The 21,044-nt window shown below is 46.7% G+C and overlaps 1 pseudogene; it reads right to left on the bottom strand.

The window, feature by feature from the left end:
* Positions 1 to 12,195: 12,195 nt before the first annotated feature.
* On the bottom strand, positions 12,196 to 12,907 carry LOC136392037 (charged multivesicular body protein 6 pseudogene; annotated as a pseudogene).
* Positions 12,908 to 21,044: the final 8,137 nt, after the last annotated feature.

Below are 21,044 nucleotides of genomic sequence, written 5' to 3'. Positions count from 1 at the left end.
ACATGGCCAGGGAAGATTTTAGAATTTATTTATTGATTCTAGGGAGAGGAGAAAGAGAGAGAAACAGAGAGAAAAAGAAAGAGAGCAAGGCAGTGGTGTAGGGGGGAGGAGGAGCAGAAAGCATCAACTCATAGTTGCCTCTCATATGTATCTCAGCATTCCAGGTGGACGCTCTATCCACTGCGCCACAGCAGGCCAGGCAGACTCCCTTTCTTTTTATACCCCATGTTCTGTCCATGACTCAGCCCAGGGCAGCCTGGGTATACTAGCTGTTGAATGAAAAGATAAGGCTTAATTAAGTAAACTGTAGTGTGCCCACAGGTGTTCATGGGGTAAGTGTCCTCTCTCCACTGTCCCCTTCAGTCCTATGGCTACAGACAATAAAGGGAAAGTGTCCTCTTTGGAGTTTTCTAAAAAGTGTGAGGGAGACCTATGAGCTGAGCCTCCCTGCATACATCCACACTAGCAAGCATGTTCCTGCACGGATGCTGATCATAGGGCTTCCTTTGGTCTACTTGGTTAAGTCTGTTCCAATTCGAACCACAATAACCTAAAATGATAAGCAGAGTAGGCTGATATGGATGCAGATCAGGATAACTATATTGGGAAACAAATGGAGACTTATTTTTTTGAATAAGCTTTTATATAACATAGGCTTATGTATAGGCTAAGCATTCTGTCTCATGCCTGGACCATAGGTTTAAATTTACATGGTTTGAAGAAGATCACAATCTCTGGAGACAGTGAGGTAGGCCACAGAAAGAAGTCAGGGTGGGCAGAAGCAAAGTCCTCCAGGAGCCTTTCTTTTATGGGTATTCTTGTCCTGGCTCTCAGAAAGCTGGTGCTACAGGGAAATGATCACCTTACTGTGGGGGGTGGGGTGGGGGCCGTGGTAGGAGAGATGGTACATTTGAGCGACTCAGCTGTGAGTTCCCAGCAGGTGGTGGGTGCCAAGAGAAGTGCGAGTAAGTGCCTGAGCCCCTCCCCGCTCCTCACCAGCCCAACTACTCCCTGAAAACCCTTTCTTCTCAGGGGCAGAGTATCCCCTCACCAGCTGCCTGCTCCTCCAGGTGTTTCCTGTACTCTTTGTTTTCTGGCTGGGTGGTGAAGGGCAGGTAGAGGGAGTCTGTTTTGGCTTTCTGTGAGCCAATGGCAGCCAGTGTGAGGGAAGCAAGGCACTCCAGTATCTGGGGAGAACCAACCACAAACAGCAGCTGTCTCCTGACACCTGCGTTTCTGAGAGCACAGACACAGTGACCAGCCCAAGGAGGAAGACGCGTCCTCAGCAGAGCAGGACAGGGGCTTCTGCTGGGTCAGACCACAGGTGGTCATTTCACAAGTGAGATGTTCAGAAGCTTCTCACTCCAATTCCCCTTTCCAAGCAGAGAGGGATGGGGTCAGAACCTAAGGTGTGGGTCACTGCAGGGTCCTCAGGGTGAAGGCCTGGTTACCTTGGACTCTAATTTTTTTTTAAATTTATTTACTTTTTTAGATTTTATTTATTCATTTTTATTAGAGAGAGAGGGGAGAGAGAGAGAGAGAGGGAGAGAGAGCAGGAAGCATCAGCTCCCATGTGCCTTAACCAGGCAAGCCCAGGGTTTTGAACTGGCGACCTCAGCATTCCAGGTCGACGCTTTATCCACTGCGCCACCACAGGCCAGGCCTGGACTCTAATTTTTATGTGAAATGGCAGTTGCCTCTTGAGACAAAAGCCAAGAGTGGCCATCTTGGTAAAGCCTCCATGTCCTTACCTCAGACCTGACACTGCTGCCCTCCCCATCTCCTCCAAACCTCCCCAATGCTGGCCAATTGCTGCAAAGACAAACACTGTCTTAGGTTTCTCGCTAGTCATTCTTCCCAGGAGGGCAGGGAAGTCTTTCTGGTTCAAGTTTCTTCATTTCAGTTGAAACGATCCACTCATCTGTGTGATTCTTTCAGTCTCCTTGGTAGGCTGTTGGCTTGGGGGACTTGCGCTGTTTGTTTTGTTTTTGTTTTTAAAGATCTTAGTATTTTTTTAATACTTTATTGATTTTACAGAGACAGGAGAGAAAGGGGAGCATGAAATGGGAAGTAACAACTCATAGTTGCTTCATACTAGCTGTTCATTGCTTGCCTGCTGTATGTGCCTTGACCAGGGAAGCCCAGGGTTTCAAAGCGGCAACCTTGGCATTCCAGGCTGAAGATTTACCCACTGTGCCACCACAGGCCAGGTGTGGCGCTGTTTGTTTTAATGCTACATAATATCTCTGGTGCTTACATAGGGCCTGGCACAAAGTAGATTCTCAACAATATTGTGAATGAAAACATTACCTCTTTAATCCTTTTCTGTCTGTATGTTTGTGATGGGCAAAAGGAATAACAAAGTAAAACATAGTATTAGTGAGTACTCACCAAATACACAATCTCAATAAATTTTCAGAATAACTCTATGGGGTTGACAATATTACCCTTAGATGAGGATACTAAAGCCCCGGGAAGGTGATACAAATTACCTGTGGGCACACTGCTAGTAAGTGGCAGAGTCAGAGTCCAATCCAGGACTGGCCGAATAAACAGAGGAAAAAAATTAAGACAAAACTGGAACCAGGATTTCTTTAATTTCTCCTTTTCACCCTTAGCCGTTGGGTCTTCTGGATTCCAGGAACTTTCACACCAAGCCACAGTTCACATTAAATAGTCTGCAAAAGATAAGAAGTCTGGAATCTTAGTCTTACACATGTTTTATGCCCAAACTCAGATTGCCTCTCCTCTGTGAAGTCCTTGACATTTATCTAGACATAAGTGATTATATAAAAATCTTCAGAACTCATAAAAAGAAGTCACTGCTCCCATCCTCATTCATGTAGTTCATGTGTTTTGTGTGCAAATGTTTCTCATGGATTTCTTTTTTGTTTATATATCATATGTCAACTTAAAAATAAGGTTCTAGATATCACTCTGACACTCAGTGTCTGCCGTAGCATCTGAGTCTAAGACAATACTTAGGTATAGGTCTGACAGCAAAGAAAGCCTGGGTGACCTGGTGGTCCAGTCCAAGCACTTGAGTGAGCCCCTACCCCCTTGCCCTCTGCCTCTTTCCAGTTGGAGAATCCTGATCCAGTAGAGATGGAAGAGCCAGATGGATTGCTTTACCCTCAGCTGCTAATTTCCCAGCCCTGGTGCAAAACACAGGGACTCATTGTGTTCCTTGTGACCCACTTCCTTTCTTACTGCTCAGGGTGGAGGCTTCAGTCTCTGTGGCTTTTGTTTCTACAAAAGGAAAATAATCTCCCTGTCACAGTCACTGCTTAACCAATAAGCTTTCCCATGGCATCTCCCAGGTAGGAAAACAAAAAATGGAACACTAATTTTGTCCTGGGATGAGATTCAAAGATATCCTGGTGGGTGGAACAGGATGTAGAAGTACTTGTTAAGATTATAGTTTTATTTGAATATGAGGGATTGAAATGGATTAATGCTGGCCCTGGAGTCCAGGTCTGTATCTGGACTCTAGCACAGGGCCAGCTGCACGTAGCAGTGTGAAAGATACTTTGAGTTTTCAGCCTCTGCCTGCCCAGCAGACAATGGGTACCTTGGAGTAAGGGCCCTTTTAAGTCCTGAGACAGGTCCTTGTGAGATAGATATACAGGGTGGGAAGTAGGGCAGAGATAGGAAAACTAGGTTTTTGTCTTCAGGCTGTTGTCAGTCCAAAGGAGGTGATGGGGTAATTACATATGAGAGTACATAAAACACTGACAACATGGTATTAAATGCAATCTAATGGAATTACACAAATTGATACGTTATACATAAATGCTCAAAGCTGTTGCTAGACAAATGGAAATGATCTGAGATGGATGAGGTTAGCTTGAGCAAAAATTGGGAAAGAAAGATGTTTTGAGAAATGTCCATACTATGTTATGCCAGAGAGAAGAAACCTAACTCAGCTCCGAGCACCAGCACCTTGGCCAACACAAACTGGAGGCCAGTGGGTGGGAGGAAGAGCAGGGCATGAAGCCAAGTAGGAGGGAGCTGTGAGCTCTGTTTCCTGTGCTCCCTGGGCAGCCACTCCTTTTCTCTCTTCCCCCACTTTCTCACCCCAGCACCACCAGCTCAGACCTTCTGCAAAAAAAAGTAGGCTGGGGTGAGGGTGGGTCGTTTAGCCCAAACTAATATTAATGCTTACTTGTGGCCTCTGAATCAAAACTAGCATGTGGCATACCTTTTCACTGTTTTAAGACATAGGGAATGGTTCTTTCTTATTCTTAATTTATTGAGATCTCTTAGCACCTTAACCTAGAATTCCCACTAGTCCTCCTAAATTAGGCTGGGCTGATGTTGCAAGGCAGTGAGAGGAGGGAGAGAAAAATGGGAGATTCAGGAGACTGGGAGTTGGAGGGGAGAGGCAGGGAGACAAGGGGAGGGAAATCTCCACTCTTCCTCTTAAAAAAAGATCTTTGTATTTACCTAGACCTTACTGGTCTCAATTACCTCATGAAATAATAGATGTGAAGTACTTTGAAAAATGTTTAAAGTGCTATGCCCACTCTATCTCCTGGGAGGTATGGATGTTGGGAAATTGAGAGTGAGGCCATATATTTGCACAGCCTCTCCATTTATAGAGCACCAGGTCGTAGTAAGTTTACTGTCTACACGCTAAGAGTAGGTAGGTGATTTTATCCCCAATTTGCAGAAAGGAAACTGGGACTTAGCCTATGTGACTTGCCCAGAATTATACATCAAGCAGATGGTGAGCTGAAAGTGGAAGCTGGTCTTCTGATGCCCGGCCCACTCCTTTCCACCGAGCTTTTTAATGTTTGAGGACACAGGTGAATTATTTTGATGGAATCCCATTATTGAATGGCAGAGGGCCCAGATCTCACTCTTCTGCACCTGTCCCCAAGAACTGGGATTTTTCCATTTAACCCTATTTCTGAAGAGGTAAAACAATACCCAGTCAAGGGATTTTTGCCTAAGTAGAACCTCAAAGCACAAAGCCCCAAACTACGGCAGCATAGTATTATTGGTGCTCCAAATCAAGATCTCCCCTCCCAGCAGCCCTGGCTCTGAACAGAGCTGGCCACGAGCCCAGGAGGAGCATGGGGCAGAGCCTCCCCAAAGGAGGACAGATGGGCAGGCTGGCCCAAGCTCCAGGGCTTTGAACAAGCTTTTTGTTTTCCGGCCAAACATCCAGCGTCAGTTCCCCTCTCATCTCCCGCTGCTTGGCAGCCTCCCCCACCGCTTCTGTCTTCAGGCTGGCTCTGAGGAGCCAATGGGCTCTGGAGGGATGGGGCCACTCTCCTGTGTGACTGGGAAATGGATGAAAGGAGGCTTGCAACTAGTGTGGGGCAACTGTTGCCATCTGTCTGGTGGGACCTCACCAGGGAGGGTCTGGCCCATTCACTTCTTGTACCGCTGGGCTTGGGCCTTTTGTTTAGATGGCTGCGGAGGAGGGGGTGTTGCCTTAGGCAGTGGAGGGAGGCAGCGGGTGACAGAAGCAACTTCTTTGTGTCCGCACCAAACTTTCAGTGACTCACTGCCATAATTTGCATGAGGAAGCCGCCCAAGCCTGGAACCACTCAAGTGATTGACAACCTCCAGCCCTCTCCCCATTTCACACCGCACCCACCTCTTCCTTCAGCCAAACAGCTCCCAGGGTTAGCGAAAGTGGCCCCAGCTCCTCCACAGGGATGGGGACCAGGATAAGCTGCTCTGAACCTCTCTGTCCCCATCCCTTTCCCAGTTCAGGTGGGTCTAGGGTCTTCTGCCCTCCCCGCCCCCCCCCCCCCCCTCAATCCTTACAGCTCTTCTCTTTTTGTTTGGCTTCTGTGGTCTGGCAGGCACAGGGGCCAAAACAGGAGTAAAGGCCCATGAGCTGCCAGGCAGCTGTGCAGGAAAAGAAAGAAGCTAAATAGAGGTGGGGGGCTGGCAGTCCTCCAGCCCAGTTCCTGGTCTTCCACTAGCACCCCAGGCCAGGGGCTGGGGTCAGTGCGGGGGAGGCTTTGGGACATTTAATTATTTAAAGGTCTCAATAAGAGGAGCTAAGTCCCTGGGGCAGGGGGAGCAGAGGCAGATGGTGTGTCCAAGGAACTGGGAAATGGTTGCAGGGTGAGTGAAGATGGGGGTGGAGGCAATAGGGAGAGATGAACAAGAGAATGGGGGGTGGAAGTAAAACAGAGACTGCTCCCCCCCTCCCCAGATCCAAGCATGTCGTGCAGATGGCCTTTCCCTACACCAGCTGGTGACAGAGTGTCAGTTCACCACTCCCCAACTTCAACATTTGTGTCTGCCCTTTGTGAGATACATCTTGGAAAGAATAAAGCCATGATGGGGGGTGGGGGGGAATCACCCTTCACCTGTTTCTGGCACTTAGGGATGCTCTAGATTGGTCCACTGGTGATGAAGACTGGGCAGATGGGAGAATTTTCTCTGGTCTCATTTTTTTTTAATTGTGGTAAAACTACACAACATGAAATTCACCATTTTGTCTGGTTTCTTAATTGGAGGTCCTGCTCTTGGGGGCACATACTGTTTCAAAAGGTAGCCCATTCTAAGCCTTTTTCTCATACAGTATTTCAGGAAGGGTTACCTGTTGAAGAACAGATGGGATCCCTAGGTAGAAATCTACTACCTAGGTTCAAATTCAACTCTTCTACCACAGGTACCTTACTAAATTTCTCAATGCCTCAGTTTCTCATCTATCAAATGAGGATACAAATAGTTCCCACCCAGTACTGCGGAGCAGTTATGCACTCACATAAGTGAAGCACTTAAAAGAGTGCCTGGCTCTTAGTGAGTACACAATGCATGTTAATTAAATAGTATTACTATCAACATTACCAGATCTGGAGGCATTTATACAGACCACACAGTGGAAACTGAGAGAAACAGGGATTTGGAAATTGGGTATGAGGCAAAAGGAGGGTTTTACTGGGGGGAGGAGAAGAGGATAGGATTGAGGGGGTGAGTGTAGATTTGCTTCCATCCCTTCTCCCATTTGTAATGTGCTGTCACTGGAAACATGATCTTTACTGTTCCTAAAAGACTAGTCCTGTTCGGGTCACCTTTTCTACTGGCACCCGGTTCCAACCTTCATCAGGCAGACCCAACAGCTCCAGATCCTTGGGCTCAGACACCCTCAAGTCCAGACCCTTGCTCTGTGGCCCTTTGGGCGCTGTTGGTAACCGTCTTACAGATGGAATAACCAACTCAAATGGTCAAGGGGGCTTAAGATTCGATACCTCTGCTTTCTGGGCCTTTTCCCATTCTATTTAGCCCCTTCCAGGCCACAAGGTCACCCAGCATGAGGTGATCACTAGGTCACAGTGGGACACCCACTACAACACAGCATCTTCGTTAGCCTGTCTTCATTTCTTAGTCTGGTCTGCCCGATCGTGTGAGGAGAGTGGGTTTGTTTCCTTCCAAGGGAACCAGCTCTCCCCTTCTCAACAAGCCTGGGGACAACTGCGACGCCTTTCGGCCCGGGACAGCTGAGGATGAGGCCACTCCACCGCGGGCCGCCTGGAACCAGCCTTGCTCAGCGAGGGCGTGCCACCGGGTTAGGGCCGGTAGGTGCCCAGGGCCTCCCCTCCGGACGCGGTTCGGGGGAGGAGCCCTAGGCCACCGCCCACCTGCCACGTCAGTCAGTCCCAGCGGACCCCCGGGCCCGGACCTCCAAGGCCTCTTTCCTTCGCTCGGTCTCTGACAGGCGCCGAAGCTTGGCAACAAGCTGCTGATTGGCTAGTCGGGGGGCAAAGCGGACCAATGGACGGCCTCCCTGACGCTCCGGGAGCGGCGGAAGATCGAAACCCCGCGAAGGGAGGGGCGCGCGTGGTTGCGAAGCCGTGTGGCTCCGGGTTGTGGTCGGGAAGGAAGACGTTTCAGGAAGAGGGCGGGGGGCAGGTAGGGGGAGGGCCCGGGCGCGGTGGCGGCAGTAACCGCGGCCTCTCCCGCCCGCCACCTGCTGCTTGAGCGTCTCGGTCTCTAAGATTCTGTACCCTGTTTCTCAGCGCCCCTCCCCCGCCCCGCCGCCAGTGACTGACTAGAGCCCGGCCCAGCCATTCTGGAGCAATTCTGGAGGTCTGGGTTTCTGACCCTCCAACCTTACGAACTCTCTCTCCAAAATCTCTCTGAATTGGGGGTATTTATGTCTCCAAGTTTGTGACGTGGGCCCTATTCGTTTTCTTCTTGTCTTTGTGCACCCCGCCTCCGCCCAGCCCGCCGCGCCCCGTGCCAGGGTCGCATTACTGTTCACTTCACCTCTAGAAACCAGATGAACCATCTCCTCCATTATACTGACCCCTTCAGCGCCAGCCTCGCATTCTTTAATAGAGTACACATTTCCTGAGGACATAGATTTTAAGCTTTGTAAGAGAAAGTATCTTGAATAACTCCCCACCACCACCTTGCTGCACACAAACATACACATACATATAGGCTCAAAGAACCTAGCACACTGACAAAGAGAATAGGACTCTATCCACAGTGACCAAGGTTTCACTCCAGCCTCTGTCACTTACTGGCTGTGTACTCTTGAGCAGTTACTTAATCTCTCTGAACCTCAGGTTCTTCCTATGAAAAATGCTAATGATTATAGCACCTACTTCCTAGCATTACTGTGACAAAATGCCTGGCAAACAATGCTGATTGATAAATGATATTACTTTAGGTGTTAATAACAAAACAACGAATCTCCCCCCACACACACACACACATTTAATCTCAGTCCTCCATTCTTGGTTTTGTTGCTAGAAGTAACAGTTGATTCCAGGGACATTTAAAATTCCTATCAGTAAAGCTACATAGGACTCAGAATAAAATTTAGGTTTGTCTCCCAGTACCCAACCTTAGCACATGTCCTGCTTTTAGCTCTTGGTTTTTACCATGGAGAAATCTCTTGGTAAGACAGGATTCCTCTTTTCCTCAAGGACTTTTTTGCGAATTTCTTCCTCTCAAAAATTTTAGAACTGCAGCGTCTGAGAATTTATAATAAATTACATTTTAATAGGATTTAACATTCTCCTTTTTCCATGGACTTGTGGAGTGTCCAACCTAATCTCTTCATATACCTACATTAACACCATGATGGGATTGCAAGTTTTTCCCAAACTCCTGAAGTCCAGAGAGAGACTGTCTTTCTTGCTGTCCTTGCTATTCCCACTAATACTACACACTGGCACATAGATTTTCTTCTGTGAACACAGAAGCTGCCAAGTCAGTTCTCACAGACCCCTGGCGGCTACCCAGGAAGGTGACCTTAATTGATGTTTTGCATTGTTAAGAAAAAAGCAGTGATGTAGCTGAGGCCCTCCGTGGTGCCAGGGATGGGGAAAGAGAGGAGGGAAAGGAGCACAAAGCACTGGGGAATGGTTCAATGGGAAGCCAGTAGACCTGGGTTGAATCTATGCTTTTAGGGTCAAATCAGTCAAAAGTGGTAGGTCTCAGTTACCCGAACTGTAAAATGAGTGACTCATACCTGTCTCGTTACTCCTAAAAAAGATATTTTAGGAAAAGAAATGAGGTTATACAGTTGAGAGTATTTTGTATTTTTTGACAAAAAGAAAAAAGTGTGTGTGTGGTGGGGTGGATAATGAGCTATCAAATCCATTTCAGCCTGACCTGCGATAGTGCAGTGGATAAAGCATCGACCTGGAATGCTGAGGTTGCTGGTTCAAAACCTTGGGCTTGCCTGGTCAAGGCACATATGGGAGTCAATGCTTCCTGCTCCCCCCCCCCCTTCTCTCTCTCTCTCTTCTCTAAAATGAAATAAAAAAAAAATCTATTTCATGCCCGTATTTTCATTAGACCCAAAAGAATATGATCCAACAAGTGTTATTAAAAACTTATGAACCCAGCCCTGTGCTACTTGTTGCAGAGTATATGGAGGAATCATATGACATGATCTCTACCTTTAAAGAATTTACAGTTTGACCAGGTTGCTCGACTAACACATGAAACATTGATGTGTAGTACTGACTGTGGGTTTATAGCGATGGTTCACCCCATCCTACTCTATTCTACAAGGAAAGGATAATCTAGAGATGTGACACTGGGCCAATAGGCAGATGAGCCCCACTTTGACCAGTACAACTGCTGGCCTCTGACCTTTCTCTTTCCGACCTTGGAGGAGAACAGGGTCTTACAAAGTCCTCACTGCTGCCTTCACAAGCACTTGTGAGTCGTGGCCTGATGCCTTGCGCCTGGGTTTAGGGAGACGCCAGTGCATTCACTGGGGCCTCCTCTCCTGTTCACTTGGATGCTGCCTTTCACCTACAGTCATGTATGTACCTGTTCCTGACACGTTCTCACTTGCACTTGCCAACTGCCCTTGCTTACAAATGCCATCACAGCCATTGTAGCTGCAGCAACTGCTCTGGGGTGTATCCTAGTTGAGACACAGGGGCTGCTGTTGTCCCTACCATCCTGTTCTGGGCAGGAGAGGCCACCTCTCTTTCCCCCTTTCCACGAGAGGAAGAAGGGTGCTAGTGCACCCCTTCTAATTTCTGCATTTGCCCCCGCCTCAAGTAGACTAAAAATTTTGCAAGGTGTTCACCTTTTCCCACAGCACAGAGGTCTGTGCCCCATTCGGAGACTCCCCTGGCCTTTTTGATGGAGGGTCAGTTTCGTTGCTAAATCTTTGGCAGGTAGAGTCCAGACTCAGATCTCCAGTGTTGGGGTGGCAGATTTAGGTCCTCTACTTTTTGGGGGGATTGCCAAGGAAAGCTCTGCATAAATTCTGAGAAGGAATAGATCAGTACTATCTTTTAGAAAATAAGAGATGCAATGTGCCAATTAAAATGATCATCAAAACAAGTCTCACTCATCAGAACTTATTCAATTCTGAAGTAGTTGATATTGTGGGGACATGGGTATTCTCATGTACTATGAATATGAGTACATTTGTACAACTCCTTGGAGAGCAGTTTAACAGCAGCAGGTAAAGGTAAATTGTAAATTGTTCATACTTCACAACTCAGCAGCTCCCTCCTGGACATATATACCAGTGGCTCCTAACTGGTAGTGTTCTTTTTACTCCCCAGGACACACTGGCAACATTGGAGACATTTTTAATCTTGAATGAAGAGGGTGCAGATGTTACTAGCATCTAGTGGATTACAGCCAGGAATGCTGCTAAACTCAGTCTGCTCCATCTACTCCTGCTCAACAAAGAGTTATCCAGACCCAATACCAATGGTACCACTATTGAGGAATGCTGGCATATGCACTAGAAAGACTCAAATCCAAGCCCAAAGAGACAGGTAAAACAGTGTTTACTGAATTATTTATTTCTAACAGTAAAATGTGAAAATACCTATTTATTTTTTATTTATTTAATTTTTTGTGCAGGATCAACTTTAATAAAGGTTGACCTGTTATGGCCGCTGGGGAAGTTGTCTTTTTGTTTCTGTTGAGAGTGAAACCCCAGTGATACTGTGTAATTCCAGAATGAACTGTGAACGAGGGAAGTGAACTTTCTCCTCCCTGGCCTGCGCTTGGTGGGCACAGGTCCTGGGTCTCTGCAGGTTCCCAAGCCCCAGCCATAGATAAACAGGGACTCCTATCTCCAGGAACCGCAGCAGGGCCCACTGGCTGTCCTGTAGCATTCTTTTTCAGTGAGGCCCACAAATGACGAGGGGTGGTCAGGGCTCCTGGAGTCATCAACCCAGCAGGGACGCACCCCTCCCTTCCCTGTGCCTCCAAATGAAGACACAGAAGCATGGAGAGGCTTCTACCCCCAAATCTACATGGCAGCTGGGCATATGGGGAAGTCTGGACAAGGTAGTCTTAACTGAAGCCCCCACCAAGGCGTGGGAGCAACAGGAAGTGATAGGGAAGGGCAGGGCTAAGTTTGATGCCCCTTCCAGCAGAAGAGAGCAGCCTTCAGAGCCTCGTTGTGTTAGGGACAGGAAGTATGACCAGCACCAGGCATGTTAGGCTGGCTGTGATCTCATGGGAGCCACAGCCTCAGAAGCTGCATTTGGTCAAGGGTTTGAATGCTACCACTTAATCCAGAAATGAGAGCAAGACAGCAGCTCCTGACCTGGGGAAAGGCTCCATGGAGTCATCCTACCAGCCAGTCCTGTGTGCACCGCACCATCAGCACTGGTGGTCTTGCCCAGCACCAGTTCCTGGAAACTCTCATGGCCGACCACACACCGAAACTCTGTGAGCCCAAGTCCCTGGGGGCCCCTGCCAGTCCAGTGTGAAGAAGCTGAGTTAGGAGGCTGCCACCAGGCCTACCGGCCTCGGCCTAGCCTTCACAGGGACTTTCTCTGGTTTCTTTTGGGTAAGGGGCTCTGAATGAACCTCTGGGAACTTGATGTATTCCAGAGAGATGCATTCAGCTCCTCCAGGATGGATGTTCATCTTCTTGAGTGAACCTTCTTGCCAATAGCTCAGCTCCTTGCCGCTGGTGCTCCATGGCCTCTTGGGTCTTGTCCAGTATCCACTCTACCTCCTCTCTAGACATCATCTGATGCATCTTACTCAGATACTCACTTCCAAACTGCAGCCCACCGATCACCTTCATTTCAGTTTGGGTGAACTCAGGGCTCTGGACCGTGGACTCCAGGCTGGTGGTCTGGTTCTCTGTCCTGTCCAGCAGCCGCTCCTGGTATCACTTCTCCTTGAGCAGCAGCTGGGCCTGCTGCTTCCTGCCACCCTTCAGGAGCTGCTCCAGCTCGCACTCCAGCTGCTGCATGATCCTCTTCTTGTGCTACTTCAGCTTGGCCTGCTGCTGCTTCAGTTGCTGCTGAGAGCGGGTCTTGTGTGAACGCTGAGCAACGCTGTGCCTGACCCTCCGCCAGGATGCCCTAATTGCTGCTACTGGATGTGCACCCTCTGACTCCCTGGGAACACAGGTCAATTTCCGGAGGCATTCTTGGCTGTCAGAACTGGGGTGGAGGAGGCCAGCGATGCTGTTCAGCATCCTGAAATGCACACGGTGGCCCCCACCAGAGTCGGCTGGCCTTGTCCACAGTCCTACTCTGAAAGCCACCACTGCGTAGCACTGAATGCCATCTGCAAGGAGAGTAGGTGCTCTGGGGTCAGGTCAGGAGGTGCTGCAGTGCCTTGAAGGTTCAGGCAGTCACCCTCCCACCTGGGTAGCGCGCAGCCTCCAGCTTTACTCCTCTGTGGGCTCCAGCCACTTTCTTATTGTGTGTTTAACTTCCCTGCTCTTGTCACTTACCACATATCTGACTGGACAACAGACAGCACATTCAGGTGGAGTTCACGTGACCTGCGCAGCACCTTGGACCCCTGCGCACTGCCCCAGAAAGGATGCGTAGTCCCTCATGCGCTTGAGTTAATCCTTGCCTGTTTTAGGCATTCATGTTTCTTCCCAATGTTGTTGCTTCATGTGACTCTGTGAAGAGCTGATTTTGGGCATCTCACACTTGCAGAGCTGTGCTTTTCTGGTGGGTCAGGGAGATGCATGTCTTTAAGATTCAACATGGTAAGGAGTGATCCCCTGGAGTAGACACCCTCAGTTCTGTCTGCAGGAATGGGTTTCGTAGCTTCTTCTACCTGGCCTCTTCAGTGTCTGTCCCAGCACATCACACGGCCCGTGCTCGGGCTTGGAAATGGCTGCATGTCCTCTCCTTGCTACAGTGAGTGCTGCCTGTGCTTCCCAGCTTCACTGCCTTTCCTTCCTAAGATGTCGGGTGCCCACCCATTCCCTCTGGGGCATTATCCACGCTGGCAGGGTAGCCCAAGGGGGACAGGTGTGGTCGGTCTGCCTGCTTTGTAAAATAAGGGGTCTCAACAGAGGGTCACAGGACAGGTACTGGGCCTTGAAGTTTCTCAACTCTGCTTTTCATCCAGGATGGCCTTGTCCTGCTAGGTGACGCAGCTCTGCCAAACAGAGTGCCTGTGGCTCATAACCCATGCCCCAACAGCCAGCCAGCCAAGCCCTACTGCCTAAATTATTTTAGATTTTAGTCCCTCCAAAAAAGAATAGAGAAATAAATTTAGGTGTATGTGTACCGTAGTTAGAATGAATGACCTGGAACTACAAGAATCAATATGAAAAAATTAAAAAAAATTTTTTTTTATTGATTTTTAGAGAGAGAAACAGAAATATCAACCTGTTGTTCCACCCATTTATGCATTTATTGGTGCATTCATTGGTTGATTCTAGTATGTGCCCTGACTGTGGTGTAAACCCACCGTCTTGAAGCATCAGGGTGATGCTCCAAGCAACTGAGATACCTGTCTAGGGCTATATGAAAAAATCTTGAACAATAATAGGGAAAGAAGCAGAATGATCTGCATACAGTTTAGAGGCACAAACAACTCTCTACTTTGTTTATTGATACAAAAATAGGTAATAAAATTATAAAGCACACAGACCTCAGAGAGATTTTTATCTCTGGAGAGGAAGAGACAGGAATGGGAAGAAATAAAAGGTGACTTACAATGAATGCAATGTTTTATTTTCTTTAAAATTTTCCTAAAGCAAATATGACAGTGATAACACTTGTTAAAGCTGGATGGTAAATACATGGGTCTTTATTATGTTGCTTTTTAGGCTTTGTTGTAAGTTGGAAATATTTTATAATGAATTTTAAAAAGGAACAATATAGACTTTGGGATATACATAAATCATTTTCCATTTACACCTACCCAGAGAATGCCCTCCCTTCTTTCTCGCTCTTGTTTGGTTTGATGCAATGTGATACCTGTCTCCGTCTGTTTTTGCCATTGTCAGGATGTCATCCACCAGAAAGCAAGACACAAGTCTATGATGCTTGGCTGGTATTCCATACCTAAGACCCTGGAAACATCTGTCTGACATCCTAGATGAAGCTTTTTTAGTCTCCCTTAGGGAAGTACTCTTTAGATGGTATAATTGGACTAAACAGTGTCCCTCTAAATCAGTGGTTCTCAACCTTTCTAATGCCGTGACCCCGCAATACAGTTCCTCATGTTGCGGTGACCCCAAACCAAAAAATAATTTTGGTGGCTACTTCATAACTGTAATTTTGCTATAGTTATGATTCGGAATGTAAATACCTGATATGCATTATGTATTTTCCGATGGCTTTAGGCGACCCCGCTGGGGTCGCGACCCACAGGTTGAGAACCGCTGCTCTAAATTAATGTCCACTAAGACAGTTAAAATATGAGCTTATTTGGAAACAAGGGTCTTTGTACATGAAATTAGTTAAGGATCAAGATGAGATAATAATGAATTAGGATGGTTCCTAAATCCAATGACTAGTGCCCTTGTAAGGAAAGGAGAGGACATAGAGAGACAGAGAGAGAAGGCAGCCATGTGGAGATGGAGGTAGGCAGAGATTGGAGTGATGTGACCACAAGCCAAGGAATATCAGGAACCACCAGAAGCTGAGAAAAGCCAGGAAGGCTTCTTTCCTAAAGCCTTCAGAGGAATCATGGCCCTACTAGCACCTGAATTTTAGACTTCTGGCCTCCAGAACTGTGAGAGAATAGGTAAAGCTTAAAAACTGTTTTATGCCATCTACGTTGTAGTACTTTGTTAAAGCAACCCTACAAACCCTACAGATGGGTTCTGTAGACTTGGAACAAGACTCAGAGTAGTGTTAGCCAGATTGAAGTATCTATATTTCTAAATTAAGAGGAAGGAGGCATCTATATGCAGCACTCTTATTTTTTTTTTTCTTCTTTAAGCAAGAGAGAGACAGAGACAGAGACAGGAAGGGAGAGATATGAGACACATCAATTCATTGTTGCACACTTTAGTTGTTCATTGATTGCTTCTCATATATGCCTTGACTGGGAGGCTCTAACCAAGCCAGTGACCCCTTGCTCAAGCCAGTGACCTTGGGCTTCAAGCCAGTGACCGTGGGATCCTGTCAATGATTCCACACTCAAGCAGACAACTTCGGCATTTTGAACCTGGGACCGCAGCCTCCCAGGTTGATGCTCTATCGACTGCGCCACCACCGGTCAGGCAGCAGTCCAAATTTCTTTAAGGACACCCTATACTCCCAGGGATATCTGTTACTCAGCTCCACAGAGTTGCCATGGAAGCAGGTGTGGGGACCAATGCACTTCATAACCCTCCTTCTATAGATTTCTCAAAAGGAGACTCTGCCATTAGTTTGGCCACTCAGCTTCTGTGCCCTTATTTATTCTGGGTCATTCCCTACCACATGACACAGCCTGACTCCTACCACTGAAGATGACTATGTCAGTGCTCATTTTCCCAGGCTCACTTACCTCTAGAACACTAGTACATGACTCGGTTCTGTTAGTTTAACCTGGAATTAAAGTTAGTGGTATGCAAAAGAAGGGGTCTGTGGAACCCACTGTGGTGAGGCAGGGATGGCCACCACTGAGACAGATACATCCAGATTCTACAGGCAGGAACAGCCGTGCTTCTCGTGAAGCATCCATTACCCACCACTGGTGACATTGGTGGAGCCAGATCCCATGTCTGTGCCCTGGGAGTGTGGCCGTGAGTCTTTATGGACATGGTCTTAAGCATTGTTTCAGGGTGCATGCCTTTCAGACCTGGTTCAAGAGTCCTCCCTGAGAGTCTGAGAGCTACCTGATACGACATCCTTTCAATGGGGCAGCGAACAAATAAATTTCTTTTCTACTTAAATCATCTAAATTTAATTTCTGTTGCTAGAGAATTTAGACTGACACAACCTCTCCCTCTATCTGATGATCTGACTTACAAATAGTCCTTATCGATTGCATGTTTTAGACTTCCGAGGACACAAATCTTTGTAAATGTTCTATTTTAAAATCCCACACAGACATGCATATTTAATGAAATGTCATAGAGTTCTTGGTTCAAAAATGGGAGGAAAAAAACTGAGATGTTTTTCATACTTTTAAGGTACCACATGTGAGGATGGGCCAGGAAGCAGCATTTGCTCTGGGCTGAGGTCATCAGGGGTGCACTGAGCCTGCTCCCGTGTTGCCATAATGATACCCCTATCTGATCCTGACTCACCTTTCCTCCTGGGCTGGGAGCTGCTTGTGGCCTGACACCTGACCACATATATGTTGTTCTCCTTTGCGATTTGGGTTTTGTGGCTTCTTCCTTGGAACAGCTTTCCCCACGCCTTCTTGTGCAAACTGCAATTGTTGGCCCTAGTATCTGACTCCGATTTCCTTCTCTAGAAGTGCTCACTAAGCCTGGTACCAAGGGCATGCATATGTTGTTGTCTCAACCTGTCTTCAGAGTCTTATTTTGTCCAGAACCTTGGCTCTGTCTGACACTTATAGAGGAGGCGGGGAGACTGTTGGAGTCAGTAGAATGTTCTCTGCTGGTGGGGTGTAGGCGTGTTCAAGATTAACCCTACTGCTTTTCAATGCTTTTGCTTATGTAGGTGGGTCATCTTATCACGTCTTGGGACTCTGACCCATTTCCTGTTATTATTTCTTCAACTAGGTCAAGTGTAATTTGCTCTTCGAAGTGTAGCTGGCAACCCAGACACGTAGGTGGAAACAACATATCTGTGTTTACTGTTTGCAATTTTTTGTTGAGGCCCTGTATGATTGGGCAGGGTGTGCCTGGTTCTTTTGTCCATTTCAGCCATTCTATGCTAGTTTCCCCCCTTTTTCTGCTTCCTGGACCATATGGGGAAGCCAAGGACTCGGTCAGTCCTGCTCAAACCACATGCAGGCTCTGTCCCCAGGACGTGGCCTATATTCCAGGAAGGATCATGGCTCTGGAAACTCAGGCTGCTATGGGATTGAGCAATGTGTTTGCTTCCATTGGGCACGGCATGGTGGCCTGGGTCACCGAGAGGCTCAGCTGGTGGTGGGCACTTCCATGTCTGTTTAAGGCAGAGTACTTTCTGGGAGAATTTGAGGAAGTCTACACAGGATACTGAGTCTCCTGATGACTCACTTCATTTGTGGACCCTGTACCCTGAGTGCTCAGTCAAATGAATAGCTGAGCTAGCAAATAAAGGGCTGGTTTCCAGTCCCCCTCCCAGCCCCTCAGGGAGAGGGTGCTTGGAGCTGCTGTTGTAGCTTTGCTGGCCACCCCAGCCCTCATCATTCTTTCCTCTTCAAAGAATGAAGAGACATTTTGTCCATATATTTTCTTTGGCGCTGACATCAAACTGCCTCATGGGTTATAAATCAACTGCCTCTTTTAAATGACTAAAGCAAAATGCGTGCTAGTTATTCTCTTCACCAAACTACATAGAAAGTGCCTTGAGAACTCTATATTCATAATTTCATATTCTAAATGTACCAACTAGTAACGCATTGTTCTGGCTCAGGGTTTTGCATACAGTTAAATTTTGTTGAGTAACTGAGCTGTATTCAGAGAGAGAGAAAAGACCATGACTTGCCACCTCTTCTGGCCTTTTCTCTAGGATCCATGTTTCTGCCTGTCTTTCCATGGCTTAACTTAGAGAAGATTGTGAATTTAGATGCAAAGACACTATTTTTATTTTTGACACAATTAACTGAAATTTAGTATTCCTGTCGATGATGAAGGTAACAAACCACAGCAGTATTTGCAGTACCTGAGGTTTTGTCACCAACTGAAATCACAGATATTTTTATATCACGTTAGTTTTCCAAAATACTTAGAAAAGCCATCTATGCTCATCAGCACTTCAAAATGACTGTAGCTAATTAGTCTTGTTGCTAGATCTTGTTATTAGTGCATTAATAAAATATATATACTTTAATATTTATCTGTTTTATAACTTTAAATATAATTGTTTTTTTCTGTAAAACAATGTATTTTATTTTATGCCTTTAAAAACATTTTGAGAAGAAGTCCATAGGCTTCACCAGACTGCCAAAGGGATTAACTGCGCAAAAGGTCAAGATCCCTGGTTACACTGTGCCCTCTGGGGTCTTGATTTTTGTCGTTGTCCAATGGGTCTGGGCGCTCATCAGAGCAGGTTTGAGAGCACACGGGAGCAAACTGAATGAAGCCCTTTTTAAGTTTCAGAAAGCCTTTGATGGTGTGAAGATGCTGCCCACTAGTGGTTGAAAGGTAGAACTGTGAGACTGTGTACAGCACAGGCCGTTGGACAGCCAGTTGGGGATGTTGGTGAAGTTTGTTGGTACTCGTGTCTGAAATTAGACAGTACAGGCAATAGGTGATTTTACTCCTGCCTACAGCTTCAGCATCATTGCTTAAAAATTTCTTCCTTATTCTCTGTGCTGCCGCCAATTTCTCTGTCTTTCAGAGTCTTGAAGTTTCTTCCTGCATTAGAGTGTTAATACACGCCTTTATCTCTGGTGGACTGTCCCTCCCATCTTCTTCTCAGGGTAACTACACTCTCCCTCCATATCTGGGTCTCTACCCCTGCATCTCCAGTCTTGGCTGACTTCTTGATAATCCTCACATAGATGTGTGCTCAAAGCTTGTTCTCCTTGGGATGATTTCTTTTTCATTGTTTATCACTGTACTAGACTATAAAACTCTCAAATTTTACTGCAGTATCCCCAGTGCCTGCCCAAGGGCACTCACTAAACACGTTAATAAAGATTGTATTTGAATTGGAAAACCCATAAAGGGCTGTGGATGTGAACAGAATGAACTTAGGTCCATGAGAAATAAAGTCAGATGGCCTCCCTCTACTATGACATTCCGTTATTGCCAAGCCTCTGCACACTCCCAGAGGCCCTACTTACACCAGTAACACAGGGCTCTCCAGGATCGCACAGTAGAAACAGTGTGGCAAGACTGAGAGGATGGGGAGATAGATGGCCTGGGGTCAGATCCTGGCCTTGATGCTTCTTTCCTGGGTTACCTCAACACTTTTGTGTCTCAGTTTCCTCACCTGTAAAATAGTAAAAATAGTACCTCTGGCATAGAATGGTTAGCAATGCTAATGAGGTAACATAAAGAAAGCAGCTAGCACATCACAAGTACTGATCATCTGGTACATGAAGGAAAGGGCCAACCAAGTCTAAGGGGTCACCAAGTCTAAGTAAGTCCACTCTTGCTACACTCTTGAGAAGCACTGGATTTAGAAAGGACGGCAGCTTTGCAACAAGGCTGGGCCTGGCTCCTGTTCTTCCCCCTGCTCTCTCTTGGTTGGGATGTTCATGGATCCCTGCCTATGTGTCCATGTCTTCACCTCCCTCAGCAGGTGCTGAATGTGCTGTACTTGCAGAGAGGCCTGTGCTTAAAGTCATGATTTCCTTCTGATCTTTTGTATACTTAGATACCAGCCTAATTCTTTTTTTTTTTTTGATTAATTTTAATGGGGTGACATTGATAAAATTGTCTTCCGTCACCTTCTAACTGGTTTTCTTTGTGCCCCTCCTCTCCCCCAACCCCCTCCCTCTCCATCCCCCCACCCTGTAACCCCAACACTGTTGTCCATGTCTCTGAGTCTCCCAGCCTAATTCTTGTTTCATAGATATATAATACAGTTAGTTTACTCTGGCTTCAGATAAAGTAATAACATTTGTAACATACTTGGTACAGAATTTCACAGACTATATTAGTGTTCAATAAATATCAGTTATTTCTCTATCAGTTAATACAGTGTGTCTGTAAAGTCATGGTGCACTTTTGAATGGTCACAGGAAAGCAACAAAAGACAATAGAAATGTGAAATCTGCACCAAATAAAAGGAAAACCCTCCCAGTTTCTGTAGGATGATGTGGCAGCAAGTGCGCATGCACAGATGATGACATAACACTGTGTATACAGCGGAGCAGCCCATGGCCATGCCAGTCGAGATGTGGTCAGTACAGAGGAAAGTTCAGTGTGTTCTGTGGCTCGCTAAATTCGAATCTGTGACCAAAGTGTAACGTGAATATCAGCGTGTTTATAACAAAGCACCACCACATAGGAATAACATTACTCGGTGGGATAAGCCATTGAAGGAAACCGGCAGTTTGGTGGAGAAACCCTGTTCTGGTAGGTCGTCAGTCCGTGATGAGTCTGTAGAGGCTATACGGGATAGCTACCTAAGGAGTCCTAAAACATCTGTGCGTGAGCCCACATCGAACTGCACTGAATAGGTATGAAACTGGGAGAGTTTTCCTTTCATTTGGTGCAGATTTCACATTTCTATCATCTTTTGTTGCTTTCCTGTGACCGGTCAAAAGTGCACCATGAATTTACAGACACACTGTAG

Source organism: Saccopteryx leptura, chromosome 2 (genome assembly GCF_036850995.1).
Source record: "Saccopteryx leptura isolate mSacLep1 chromosome 2, mSacLep1_pri_phased_curated, whole genome shotgun sequence".
NCBI lineage: Eukaryota > Metazoa > Chordata > Mammalia > Chiroptera > Emballonuridae > Saccopteryx > Saccopteryx leptura.
The sequence above is the reverse complement of the archived record's forward strand: the minus strand, read 5'-3'. Positions and strand labels throughout refer to the sequence as shown.